Below are 12,108 nucleotides of genomic sequence, written 5' to 3'. Positions count from 1 at the left end.
AGAGTTCTACCTAATTGCAATCAATTTAGCAGCAAAAAGTGGGATTGATGGTTTTAGACTAACAATCTGTCATTATTTTTAGCAAAAGGGCTATGGTTTTAGACTAATAATCAATTTAGCAGCAAATTGATTGGCGTATGTTCATTTGCCAACCACATTGTTAAACATGTACTAAAAGGGAAGAGGCTATCTTGAAAAACGATCAAGACTTAAGTTTTGAGTTCTAAGTCGGTTATCAATAATCGCCTCAAGCTGGACCTGGGTCACGCTCTCGCACTGAAAAAGGTAGTTTTTTTTATTTTTTTATTTTATCGGCCTGGAAAAGGTAGTTTAGTGACTTTAGTCTCATTATAGTGTTTTTCCCATTTAATCATCTTGTTTCAGATTGAACTAAAACCTGTTAGTGTTTCATGGATTTTGATTCTAATCAAATCTCACAGCTTGGGATTCATATTGAGAAGGTCCCCCTATAGCTTGTTTAATGACTTTCTTTTTACCTTTAGTAATGGAACAATATTGTTTCCGGCATTTTGGATCCGCTACTTCTTCCTTTCAGTCCCTTCACCTTTTGCAATCATTTTTTTGTTTTTGATTTCGTAAGTTTGATTTTATTGAACCAGAACCGAAAAACAGGAGCATAGAGGCATCCCCCAGAACAAGAATCCAAACAACAGAACCAACAAGTGAACTAGGGAGCAAAGCTGCAAACAGAGCTAGTAAAGGATAGCTTTTTAGAGCTTATCCACCAGCCGAGGCTGACAACAACAGAAGTTTAGAAGACTTAAGTACAAAGAACAGATACATCAACCAGAGGCAAACACATTAGCATAGATTCGCCAATCAATACGCACAAGTCTATTCTGAACTGACTTCTTGATTTTTTTTATACACAAAGGTCACGGGTGATCTATATACCAGCACCTTCTGAAACCAACACGTAATCGATATTCATCACTCCATCTCTACACCTACGCTTTTGGCAAGCTCTGGTAGTTTTGCAGTGGTTTGCCCGTTGGTGAAGAACCCAATACGCCTTGCTGCACGTTTCTCCAGCAACTGATAAATACTCTATGGATCTCACCATACAGTTGACACTTTTAGCAACAGCTAAAGCGGTTCTACAGGTTCAATTCAAAACCGCATCCTAATCAATTGTATTAGCCACTTTCCCACTACATATATATCTGTTCACACTTCACCACTAATATTTTCCTAAATAACTCAGCAATATTGAAAAAGCAAAAGAATTCATTTCCATTTTTTCAATAAGAAAAACTACTACTCCATATGAATTATCAAAAGCAGAAGGTATGTTCCATAACATTGTCAATATTCAAAAGTAGATCAAATATTGCCATAATCGTGCGGAAATACCATAATCCAACTAGTACATTGCCTAGACTAATGGAAGCGAAAAGTAATCTCAACTTCAGGATGCGATCCTTAACAAGATCTTTGCCAAAAAAAGCTTTCAAAATGATGGGCTAGACCGTTGTATTACCTGCAATGCAAATGACGATGAATAAGAACCAAGTTTATCTTTTAACACCTATGACATTTTATCTTCAAGTAAGAAACTATGATAAACACAACCAAGTTAAAGCAAGGAACCTACCACGCCCCGGTCAACAAAAATTTAGAGTCAATATCGACTTCCCAACATATAGATCATGACAAAATTATCAATTTGTGAATGAAAAATCACCAAAAACATATGTTTGCCCGTCGAGACCTAGATATATAATCACGTACCTTATCATGATGAGTACGAAAAAAATCCTAATAATCATCCAATGGAGTTGACTGGCTCCAACATCAGCATAAAATTTTCCTTCTTCACAATACAAATATTCATGCCATGTCAGATTCCCCCATTTTAGTATGTGGTCTTCGCTTTAAACTATACAATTCAGCAACCAATTTCGGCATTGCAGCATCATTATCAGCAACTAATACCTTGGCCCGATTCTGACACTATCAACTTCTGCAATTAGAACACTTTCTGAGCTCTAAATAACCAATATCAGTTATGTAGCATGGATACAGAACTGGATAAGGACATGGATACGGGCACAAGACGCGGGATTGCTTAAAAATGTGTCCATGCGGACACAGACACGAAAAAAATAAATAAGTAAAAAATACTTACTTTAAACCAATGGAAACAAAGTTACACATGTCGAAGCACAAAGCATCAATATGTAGTATATAAACAAATATCATATACACATATTACCCTTTTAACCCAAAATATCTGAAGTAATATACATTTATCCTCCAAAAATTTTAAAATTGCATATTTAATCCCTTTTGTGTCCCTCCCATGTCCTCGCTGAGATCTCACCATGTCCCCATGAAAAAATTAATTAGATTTAATGGATGCATTTTTTGCCTTGTCCCCTTCGTGTCGAACATAAATACGGTAACCTCTAGGAGTGTGGCACTTCATAGAAAATCACCTTTCACGTGCTCTTAATTTAAAGTCATTTTGATTTATTCACTTAAATTTTGATAAACTTCTTTCGCTTTCAGTAATTCACGTGTCACAAACTCACAGCAATTTCACCATTAAGGTACCTAGACTCGATTTTAGCACCTAACTCCTCCACCCTCCTCCGTTATGGTAAATAATAGGCCTGTGATCTTGAGATATCTGCACAACATCTCCTTTTCTACGGAGAACAGCACGACAGTCGCCAGCATTTGCTACTAGCAGATGCCTGCCAAGTGCTAGGGCAGTCAGTGCTGTGGTTCCACAACTCTTCCAAGAAAGTATCATCAATATTGGATGTCGGCGGCAAATCAGCATCTTCAAACAAAAATCTCATGGCATTCTTCTCAAGATAAGTTGCTGTCACTTGTTGCGTCAGAGCCTCTATGACCATCAAAAACAGCATAGAAGGCACTTGGCAGAGGGCAGCTATAAAGAGCACATAGATCATCGACTAAAATGTGTTCATCTTCATTGCATACGTGCGGCCCGGTGGCTGTGTTGCTACCTGAACGAATCTTTGGCATAAACTTGTTATTGCGTGTCTCAATAACTGTAGCTTGTATCGTTGAGTAGCTAACTACCTGGTAACCAAGAAAAAATGAAGGTAAGCCCATGTCCAAGTATCTCAAATCCAAGCAAAAAGCTAATAAGAGCATAAAACAATTGCCGCAAAAACAAAAAAACAAACTAACTGGGTTTCCAACTTAGTATAGATATAGCAGGAGAACGTCCCACAAATAGAACCAAATAATAAGAGCAATTGTCTTCTAGTTAGATCTTGGGCAGGAAAAGTGAACTGGTCAAGTTTCAAATTACCATAATCCCGAGTTTAGGAGTTATCAGTGTACCCAACCATTCCATATCTGAGGGCAGATGACACCACTCATTCAAGGTTGAGCACATCCAACCTCACAATTTTGAAATTGGTATGCCATTATTAGACACCAAAGCTACAGCACACAGCCAACAGGACATCGAAATATTTTAAGAGGAGACTGTCACTATATACATATTCATAGTCACATTCATTACTCATATTTACATCTGTTCATCCAAGACCTTTTTAACATATAGTAATAAAGATTTCACACTTGTCATGTCTTTCCCGTGTAAAACTTAATGCAAGGTAGTCAGGCTGTTTCTTGGATTCATCTGTTTCTTAATGCTATGTATGTGCTCACCAGACTTCACTTCAATTTTTACTAATCATAAGCCCAATTATAAATGAACTGCAATTCCCATAAAATAGAAAAAGAGAGAAATGGAACAAGAAATACATCATCTTTCAAAAATGTGTGACGTTGTGACGTTTCTTTCGTGTGTTTTGACTTTAGAGAACTCTTAACAATTCCATCACCGTCTATACAATGGATTGACCACAATACCGAGGCAAACCCATGGAAATACTATACCTGTAATGTCCCTGTAACTTCAACAGCATACCCTCCAACTCCATTAGAGAGATTCCTTTATTGCCTTAAGCTTATAGATGAAGCCATTAATGCTAAAGTCATTCGTTCCCACTTACCCAAAAAAAAAAAAAACTCATTCGTTCCCCACTTTGTTTTCACCCAAAAAGCTATTCTAATCTTGGTAATCTCCAGAATCTCATCCCATTGTGGTTCTGAGTTTTCAAAAAAAAACATCCATCAGCCATATTGATAGGGATGGCCACAATCAACTGTGTTTGAAAAATCTCATTTCCATCTAGCCATATTTGGGCAAGAGACATTAGCTCTTCTTCCATATAAAAGTTATAGAGATTGTCAATTTAAATTCCATCAATCAACAACGAAGCCCGATCTTGATCGGCACTTCAAATTGTAGACGATACAAATTGCAGGATTGTAGGTTTTTAACAACTCCATCAGAGAGATAAGTTTTTTGAAGGAGACGATACAAATTGCAGGATCGTAGCTTTTTAACAACCATGCTCGTATCACTATCGAGCTCAGTCGTGAGAGAACCGACCACAACCAAAGATCCAGCAGCTAATCAATGGCAATAAGACTCCCAAATTCACCCATACGGACACTTATCCAACCACTCAGAGATCTTCCATAGAGGTACATCTAGAGAAATGAAAAATTACAGTTTCGGTGACAATAACAAGAATTGCAAAAATAAAAATAAAAATAAAAATCCATGTACTGAAAAAGAAGATCGACCTTACTTGAATCGTACACAATTCGGAAAAAATTTGAGCTTTTGCATACCTAAAAATTTGAGGCCAGAATCAGTTTGAGAAGGATTAACGCCCGTTTGTGAACGCAGATTCAGTGAAATACCGTATGTACTCACCCCAGAGAGAGAGAGAGAGAGACAGGGACGACGACGACGGCCGGTGTTTTGGTTGCACGAACTGGCGTTCATCAGAAACTTGCATATGACAGACGCGAGCTTTGTCATAACGGCACCGGGTTCCATTTAAGATCGCATCTTGAACATGGGATGTATCCTGAAAACGACGTCGTCCATAATTACAACTTCTCATCTTCAACCTGCGAAGTCACTTGAAAACATGAATTTGTCAAATTGTGAGCCCATTCCAGTTTATCACCCTGATCGAAACCCTTCATGTTTCAGATATTGTCAAGAAAAATAACCATGTCAAATATCCTTTGAAACGAGTACTCATTGGTACATAATCGGAGATGATAACTGTGAATTTGTTTTTGTTAAAATAGATTTGGCCACATTCTATCAAATCCTTTGTGTCAACGACGCGGAAGAGTTGTTGCTCGGTTAGGTGAAACGACGTCGGAAGCGTGCATTATGGGACCTGCAACGTGAGTTTGTGAAATTGTGATCTTGTTTCGATTGATCTCTACGATCGAAATCGTTCAAGTCGTAGGGCTTGCGAAGAAAAGAAACAATGTTAAAGATCGTTTGAATCGAATTCTGAACGATTCATAATGGGAGATGATCAATGTGAATTTGTTTTTATGAAAATAGACTTGGCTATACAGTATCAAGCCCATTATGACAAAGATTAAAAATTCACTCCGGGACGTCCCCGACGGAGAGAGAGAGAGAGAGAGAGAGAGAGAGAGAGACAGGGGAGGGAGGGAGAGGGAGAGAGAGAGATTGTGGTTGTTCAGCAGAGAAGCAACTACTCGGCTGATCACTACTCCATTGTAACAGGTACGTTAATTTCAGTTTTGTATAGCTTTCATTGTTCTTGGCAAAAACAAAAGCAAAAGCTGATCACTACTTGTTTAATTGTTTATATGAGAGATTCTCACTCCATTGTAGGAGATTAAGACTTCAAACCTGTTAACCAGTAAGCTAATTTCGATTTTGTACAGATTTCTCTCTTAATCTGTTGATGTCTTTTGTACACCTATTAATCTGCGACAACAAGAAATTTCTTGCTCCATTGCATGTACGTTTAAATTAAGCCAATCGTCAACTACTTTGTGTATTACTGTTGCTAGCACTGGTTTTTGCTAGGGATGGAGTATTAGGTCTTGAGAATGGAAATGATCGCTTTATGTTTGGACTGAGAATGGAAATGATCGCTTTCGGTTTGGACTGCATCCTTTGTGTGAACTTCCAGTTTTTCTTATACATATGTAATTAAAAGGGCAAAGTCCACTTTGACCCATTGGTTATCGCCATGTGCGGATACCCTCTTATGGTTCAAAAGTGAGCACATTACCTACTTATGGATTCTAAAAATGAGCAAATAGACCATTTTCCGTCCATTTTAACGTGAAGTGTTATACACGCGCCTTACAAGAGTGTGAGGCAGTGAAATTATATAGATTTAGGACGATTTTGCCCTAAAACCCCCCTCTCTCTTCTCCATTCCTCTTCTTCTTCTTCGGTTTTAGTTTTGTTTCTTACGATGCCACCAAGGACATTGACGGTGGAGCCAAGAGTGACAAACCATGTTCTCGTTGGGAGTCAATCTCGAATTCAGCGGAATCATTCACTGTAGTGGTGGTGGTGATTTTTTTCCGTCATCGTCGATTTCGGCGCTTTGCGGCCAGGAGCAATTCTTCGCGGCCATGAGTAATTTTGTGCGGCCATGAACAATTCTTCGCGGTCAGGAGCAATTCTGTGCGGCTAGGAGCAATTCTTTGCAGCCAAGAGCAGTTTTTCGCGGCCAGGAGTAATTCTATGCGGCCAAGAGCAATTCTTCGGGGCTAGGAGCAAAACTTTGCGGCCAAGAGTAATTCTTTGCGGCCAAGAGCAATTCTTCGTGGCCATGAGTAATTCTTTGCGGTTAGGAGTAATTCTTTGCTTCTTTGCTGTTAGGAGTAATTCTTTGTGGCCAGGAGCCGTGGAAGAGTAGAATGTGAAATATCATGTGACTGACAGGGATTGGAACTGCTCTCCATGTCCCAAGTAAGATATCGTTTCTTCGCCATGTCTACCAAAACAAACAAATTCAAATGCAATGTCACTCGAAAGCATGACATACACTACGCCAAATATAGCTTTTACCGGCGGTATTATTACCGACGGTAAAAAAACTGCCGTTAAAAGCAATTTTTACCGGCATTAGTAAAACCGCCGGGAATAACAACCTAAAACGGCAGTTTTTTTAAGAATGTCGTTTTTACAAACTTTTACCGGCGGTTTTTTAAAATACCGCCGGAAATAATAGAATATACGATTTTTTTAATACCGGCGGTTTATTACCGGCGTTTAAAATAATACCGACCCGTATAATATAAATATTATTATTTATCCTACACGACGCAATATGCAAGTCAGCCCAGTTGGTAGCATGCGCGTTATAGGATCCGGAGGTTCCGGGTTCGATTCCTGGGAAAGCGAAAAAATTTAACCACCGATTTTATTGCCGGCGGTATTATTACCGGCAGTTTTCTAATGCTGCTTTTGTTTTTCCGACAATTGTTTTTCCGGCGGTTTTTAACTATTACCGGCGGTTTTGAGTATTACCGGCGGTTTTGGGACTATTAACGGCAGTTTTCTCATGCCGCTAATGCTAAAATTTGGCATAGTGATATAAAATAAATCTATAAGAGAGAATTAAGTCACTAATCAACATGAAATAAATTAGTCCATGCAAATATCAAGAGGACTGTCTTCTTCTCAGAGTTAAACATGAGGCACTGAAGTTAAACAAAAAATTCCATATAATAACATCACAGCAATGCTGGAAGATCCACAAAAGTAATAAACATGTAATGAAACAACTTCCACTAAAGTAGACATTCCCATCAGATTCAGAATCATCCATCAGTTAGCTATTCGAAATGACTTGGACCAAAAGAGTTCTACCTAATTGCAATCAAATTTAGCAGCAAAAATGGGATTGATGGTTTTAGAGTAACAATCTGTCATTACTTTCAGCAAAAGGGCTATGCGCCTAAAACACTAAATATGTTCATTTATAAAACGCTTTTCCTATGTTTTCCCTCTCTTTTACTTTCCCTTCCCTTCCACAAGTTGGCAAAGCATGATGCGCTCCTAAATTTGTACGCAACCCCCTTCACGAATTGATAACAAAGGCAATGACGCAAATCCCCTAGCTTTGCCTTTATTTGTACATCTATACAAATTGCTTGGCGTATGTTCATTTGCCAACCGCGTTGTTAAATATGTACTAAAAGGGAAGAGGCTATCTTGAAAAAATGTTCAAGACTTAAGTTTTGAGTTCTAAGTCGGTTATCAATAATGGCTTCAAGCTGGTCCGGAGTCACGCTCTCGCTTTGGAAAAGGTAGGAGTAGTTTAGACCTTGTTCGTTTTAGAATTTGGATTTTGGACTCTATCTCTGCGCACGGTCCCCAATAAAATTTCTCTCTCTATCTCTCTCCACTCATTACCCAAAATCTAAATCCAAAGTGCCAAAACAAACAGGCCCTTAGTGACTTTAGTCTCATTACTGTGTTTTTCCCACTTAATCATCTTGTTTCAGATTGAACTAAAACCTGTTAGTGTTTCATGGATTTTGATTCTAATCAAATCTCACAGCTTGGGATTCATATTGAGAAGGTCCCCCTATAGATTGTTTATTGACTTTGTTTTACCTTTAGTAATGGAACAATTGTTTCCCGCATTTTGGATCTGCTACTTCTTCCTTTCAGTCCCTTCACCTTTTGCAGTCATTTATTGTTTCGCTTTGGTAAGTTTGATTTTATTGAACCAGAACTGAAAAACAGGAGCACAGAGGCATCCCCCAGAACAAGAATCCAAACAACAGAACTAACAAGTAAACCAGGGAACAAAGCTGCAAACAGAAATAGTAAAGGATAGCTTTTTAGAGCTTACCCACCAGCTGAGGCTGACTACAGAAGAAGTTTAGAAGACTTAATTACAAAGAACAGATACATCAACCAGATGCAAACACATTAGCATAGATTTGCCAATCAATACGCACAACTCTATTCTGATCTGACTTCTTGATATTCCTCCGCGTATGAATGCAGCATCTCAAGATATTCTTTGTATGTTTTTGGTCGATTTTCCTTTTGAGAAGTAGCCTGCTTAATTGATTTTTTTTCTTGTAATTTCTGCGATAGTTTCAATTGCTTGGCTCATTTTGCTATTGTTCTGGAACTTGTGCTTCGAAATTTGACAAACCTTTGCGTTATAGCATTTAAAATTCCATTAACTTGACTGCCACGACCTAGAAATTTTGATTCATGGGTACTTTGGGCTTATGCCCATCCTCATTTACTGTCCATTTAGCAAAACAGGTGAGAAAAGAGAAGAAAGGATAAAGTCTGGGATAAAAGAAGAGAGAACAAGAGAATGAGAAGCATAATGGTTTGTTTCCACCTTACTTGAGTAATTCATGAGATAAAGAAGAGCCAGAAATGTTATCCTTGTTATTGTCTTGTTCGGAAAATATAAACGAGAGATTGTAGAAGAGAAGATATTTGTATTTTGCGAGGAAGAGGGGGAAAGACTGAAATAATTGCAAATCTCTGGTTTGTTCAAAAACTGAACAAATGGACTAAGAGAATCCATTATCTTGTAAACTATGTTTGTAACTTGTAAGCTATGGTTTGTTCGCAAATCTATCCTCTTTCCAAATCTTTTGGAGAGATTCAAAAACTGAGTTGTAACTTGTATCCTATAAAGCTACGCGTATCTATGAAGTTGTGAAATTTTAGTTATTAGTAGTGGCATAAAACTACCAGTAAGTTTTTTCTCTTGAATTCTTTCATCCTTTTTGGCCGGGCTTGGGAGACGTCAAGTGTATGAACTATGAATTTATTTGAACCAGCACCTTTCAATGTATTTTCAAACTGAGCTAGCGATTACAGTAAATACGCAATAGTGATATCCTACACACATTTTTGTTTGGGACGTAATACTAGTCTCATTTTTATTGGCTGAATCAGGTTCTCTTATGATTTCCAGTGTGTAAGTTACGCAATTTATGTTGTAGGCTTTGTTAAACATCTGTCAACAATGGCAAGGATAGGCTCAAGCTGTGGTTGCGCCTGCAGCAATTCGTTTTACCCTTCTTCCAATCATCCAATCAGGTAATCTGATTCTTACTTTTTTGAACTCATCTTTATCATCTATTTTCGTCGACTTGGGATCCATAGGTAGGAAGGAATGGGGGAAGAAAATTTTGCAACTGGCACCAATGAGACTTAAACCCAAATATCATGTCCCGTAAAAGAGCACCAGATCTAGTTGTCTATTTGGAAGTTCAAGTTCTGATACTGTAGATTGGCTATGGGTTTGGCTTGACCACCTATGAGTATTAGCAGTGAAAGTAATGCTGCCTTAGATCTCATACAAATGTGGTGTTCACTTGGAAAGTTTTTGTCACTTTCCTCTGAATCCTCTCTCAGGTGAAGAACAAAACCATGTGGAACAATCCCAAATCTAAAGTGACGCCAGGAGCATGAGATCTGACGTACCTTGATTGATATTCTAGTGTACTTCTTTGGATATTTGATCTGATTCATTAGTCAATATAAGCATGCATGCGACTATTTTTCCTTCTTGAAAAGTTTTTTCATGTTTAAGACTTGTTTTAATGTTTTGAACCAAGTAGGAGCCTAAAAATGCTCGGCACAGGAGAAGAATGGAGGAAGTTTTTCAAAGAACAAAGAGTATCCTGTTATGGACATGAACTGCCCTCTTTGGTTCAAATAAGACTTGCCTTCGGAAAATCGCTACCACGATGGACTTCATACCCGTAGGAACCATCTTAACCATGAACCAAGTCTGAAATTAATTTGACTAGTTTTTCAACTTTCTCATTTTTATGTGATACAATATTTCCAGAAATCAATCATCATAAACTGAAAGTTGTGGCTGATGGTTGAATTTTTATTTTTTGGAACCTGTTTGACGTTATTGTCATTCTTGAACTCTCTAGGATCAAAGAAGTCAAGGATATAACACTTGTTCGCTGGAAGTAATGAACACAAAGCTACTTGGTGAAGCATGAGAGATACCTTTCTTGAAATGGCATCTAGAAACAGCAAATCTAGGACTAAGAGTTGGCTTTATCTGCATTGTTTAAGCTACCATGTTGCCATGAAAACAAGAACTGCGCCTGCGCAGCTGGTGGGGTTCCTCTTCATCTGAAGTAACCTTTTCGTTCCATCTACACACGCCATAGTCGCAAAATGCTATGGAGTCCTTGAAAAACTTGCTTCAAACGGCAATGGAACGGAATTCTCTGTTGATGAAACCGGGCAGGGAAGTTGCTGCAGCTTAGCTCAGGCTGTATTAGCGCAGATTAGTTTGTTTTGGCAGGGAAGTTAGCTAGCTAATTCCTTGAATGAAAGAGTGCTGAGGAAGCCATTAGGCAGTTTGAAGGAAAATGCAAATCAAGATGATTCCTTGAAGGAATCATGGATGTCATCGCAACTTTAAGTATGAAATACGATTAGAGTGCGTACAAGAACACAAAATCCAGAAGGCGATCGTGAGAATTCCTCTCACGTGCAACAGAAGTCCCCTTTGGTTTCATCTAATTTCATCCAAACTCGGTACACTGAGATTGATTTCCCTAGATTTGTAGGAGATGACCCAGCGGGGTGGATTTACAAGTGAGAGATTCTTTGAATTCAATCAGGTTGAGGAATGACGTAGAGTGAAGCTACTAGCTATGCATTTGGATGAGAAGGCGATTCTCAGTGGTTTCAGTAGTTTGAGAAATCCAGAAAATCTTGTGGTGGAAGGATTTTGTTTATTAGTTGTACAAACACATGATGGAGCCAAAGTGACTTTATATTTAAAAGTTTAACTTTTTGTAACAAAAATTGATAAAAAAAAAAAAAAAACTTATAAACTCTTACTCTTCTTGAATCAAAATCATTGAACTAGTTGTTGTGGTAAAAAAAGAATGAAAGTTATGCATAGCTCTTTATTTTTTACAATTTGAAAGAGAACAGTTCTAATGAGAAAGACCATCTTTATTACTCCCTCCGTCCCTTTTTAAGTGTCCTGCTTCGTAATTTCAACTTATTAAAAAGACATCATCATTATACCTTTCACATCAATTTTTTCCTCCACTTTCCTTACTTACCCATCATCATTACATTTTTACTCACTTACTGTTTAAAATGGAATATACTTTTAGGGACAAAATAGACAATTCACCAATTTTTACCCACTAACTTTATAAAATGGACACTTATTAAGGGACAGCTCAAAATGAAAT

At 38.0% G+C, this 12,108-nt stretch overlaps 2 long non-coding RNA genes across 5 annotated transcripts; one reads left to right on the top strand and one right to left on the bottom strand.

Annotated features, from left to right (window-relative positions):
* Nucleotides 1–714: 714 nt before the first annotated feature.
* On the bottom strand, nucleotides 715–4,876 carry LOC131300508 (uncharacterized). 3 transcript variants are annotated; one of them, XR_009190978.1, is made up of 4 exons: nucleotides 4,711–4,824; nucleotides 3,907–4,566; nucleotides 1,753–3,075; nucleotides 715–1,501 (listed from the first exon to the last, which is right to left on the bottom strand). It is a non-coding gene; the product is annotated as an uncharacterized LOC131300508 (long non-coding RNA). The 3 variants fall into 3 exon arrangements; XR_009190979.1 differs by having other exon boundaries at nucleotides 715–3,075; nucleotides 4,711–4,851; XR_009190977.1 differs by lacking the exon at nucleotides 3,907–4,566 and having other exon boundaries at nucleotides 715–3,075; nucleotides 4,711–4,876.
* Nucleotides 4,877–5,303: 427 nt separating this feature from the next.
* Nucleotides 5,304–11,739, top strand: LOC131300507 (uncharacterized). Of its 2 annotated transcripts, none has more exons than XR_009190975.1 (3): nucleotides 5,304–5,638; nucleotides 9,162–9,964; nucleotides 10,816–11,739. It is a non-coding gene; the product is annotated as an uncharacterized LOC131300507 (long non-coding RNA). The 2 variants fall into 2 exon arrangements; XR_009190976.1 differs by having other exon boundaries at nucleotides 5,552–5,638; nucleotides 9,868–9,964.
* Nucleotides 11,740–12,108: the final 369 nt, after the last annotated feature.

Source organism: Rhododendron vialii, chromosome 9a, assembly GCF_030253575.1.
Source record: "Rhododendron vialii isolate Sample 1 chromosome 9a, ASM3025357v1".
NCBI lineage: Eukaryota > Viridiplantae > Streptophyta > Magnoliopsida > Ericales > Ericaceae > Rhododendron > Rhododendron vialii.
The sequence above is the reverse complement of the archived record's forward strand: the minus strand, read 5'-3'. Positions and strand labels throughout refer to the sequence as shown.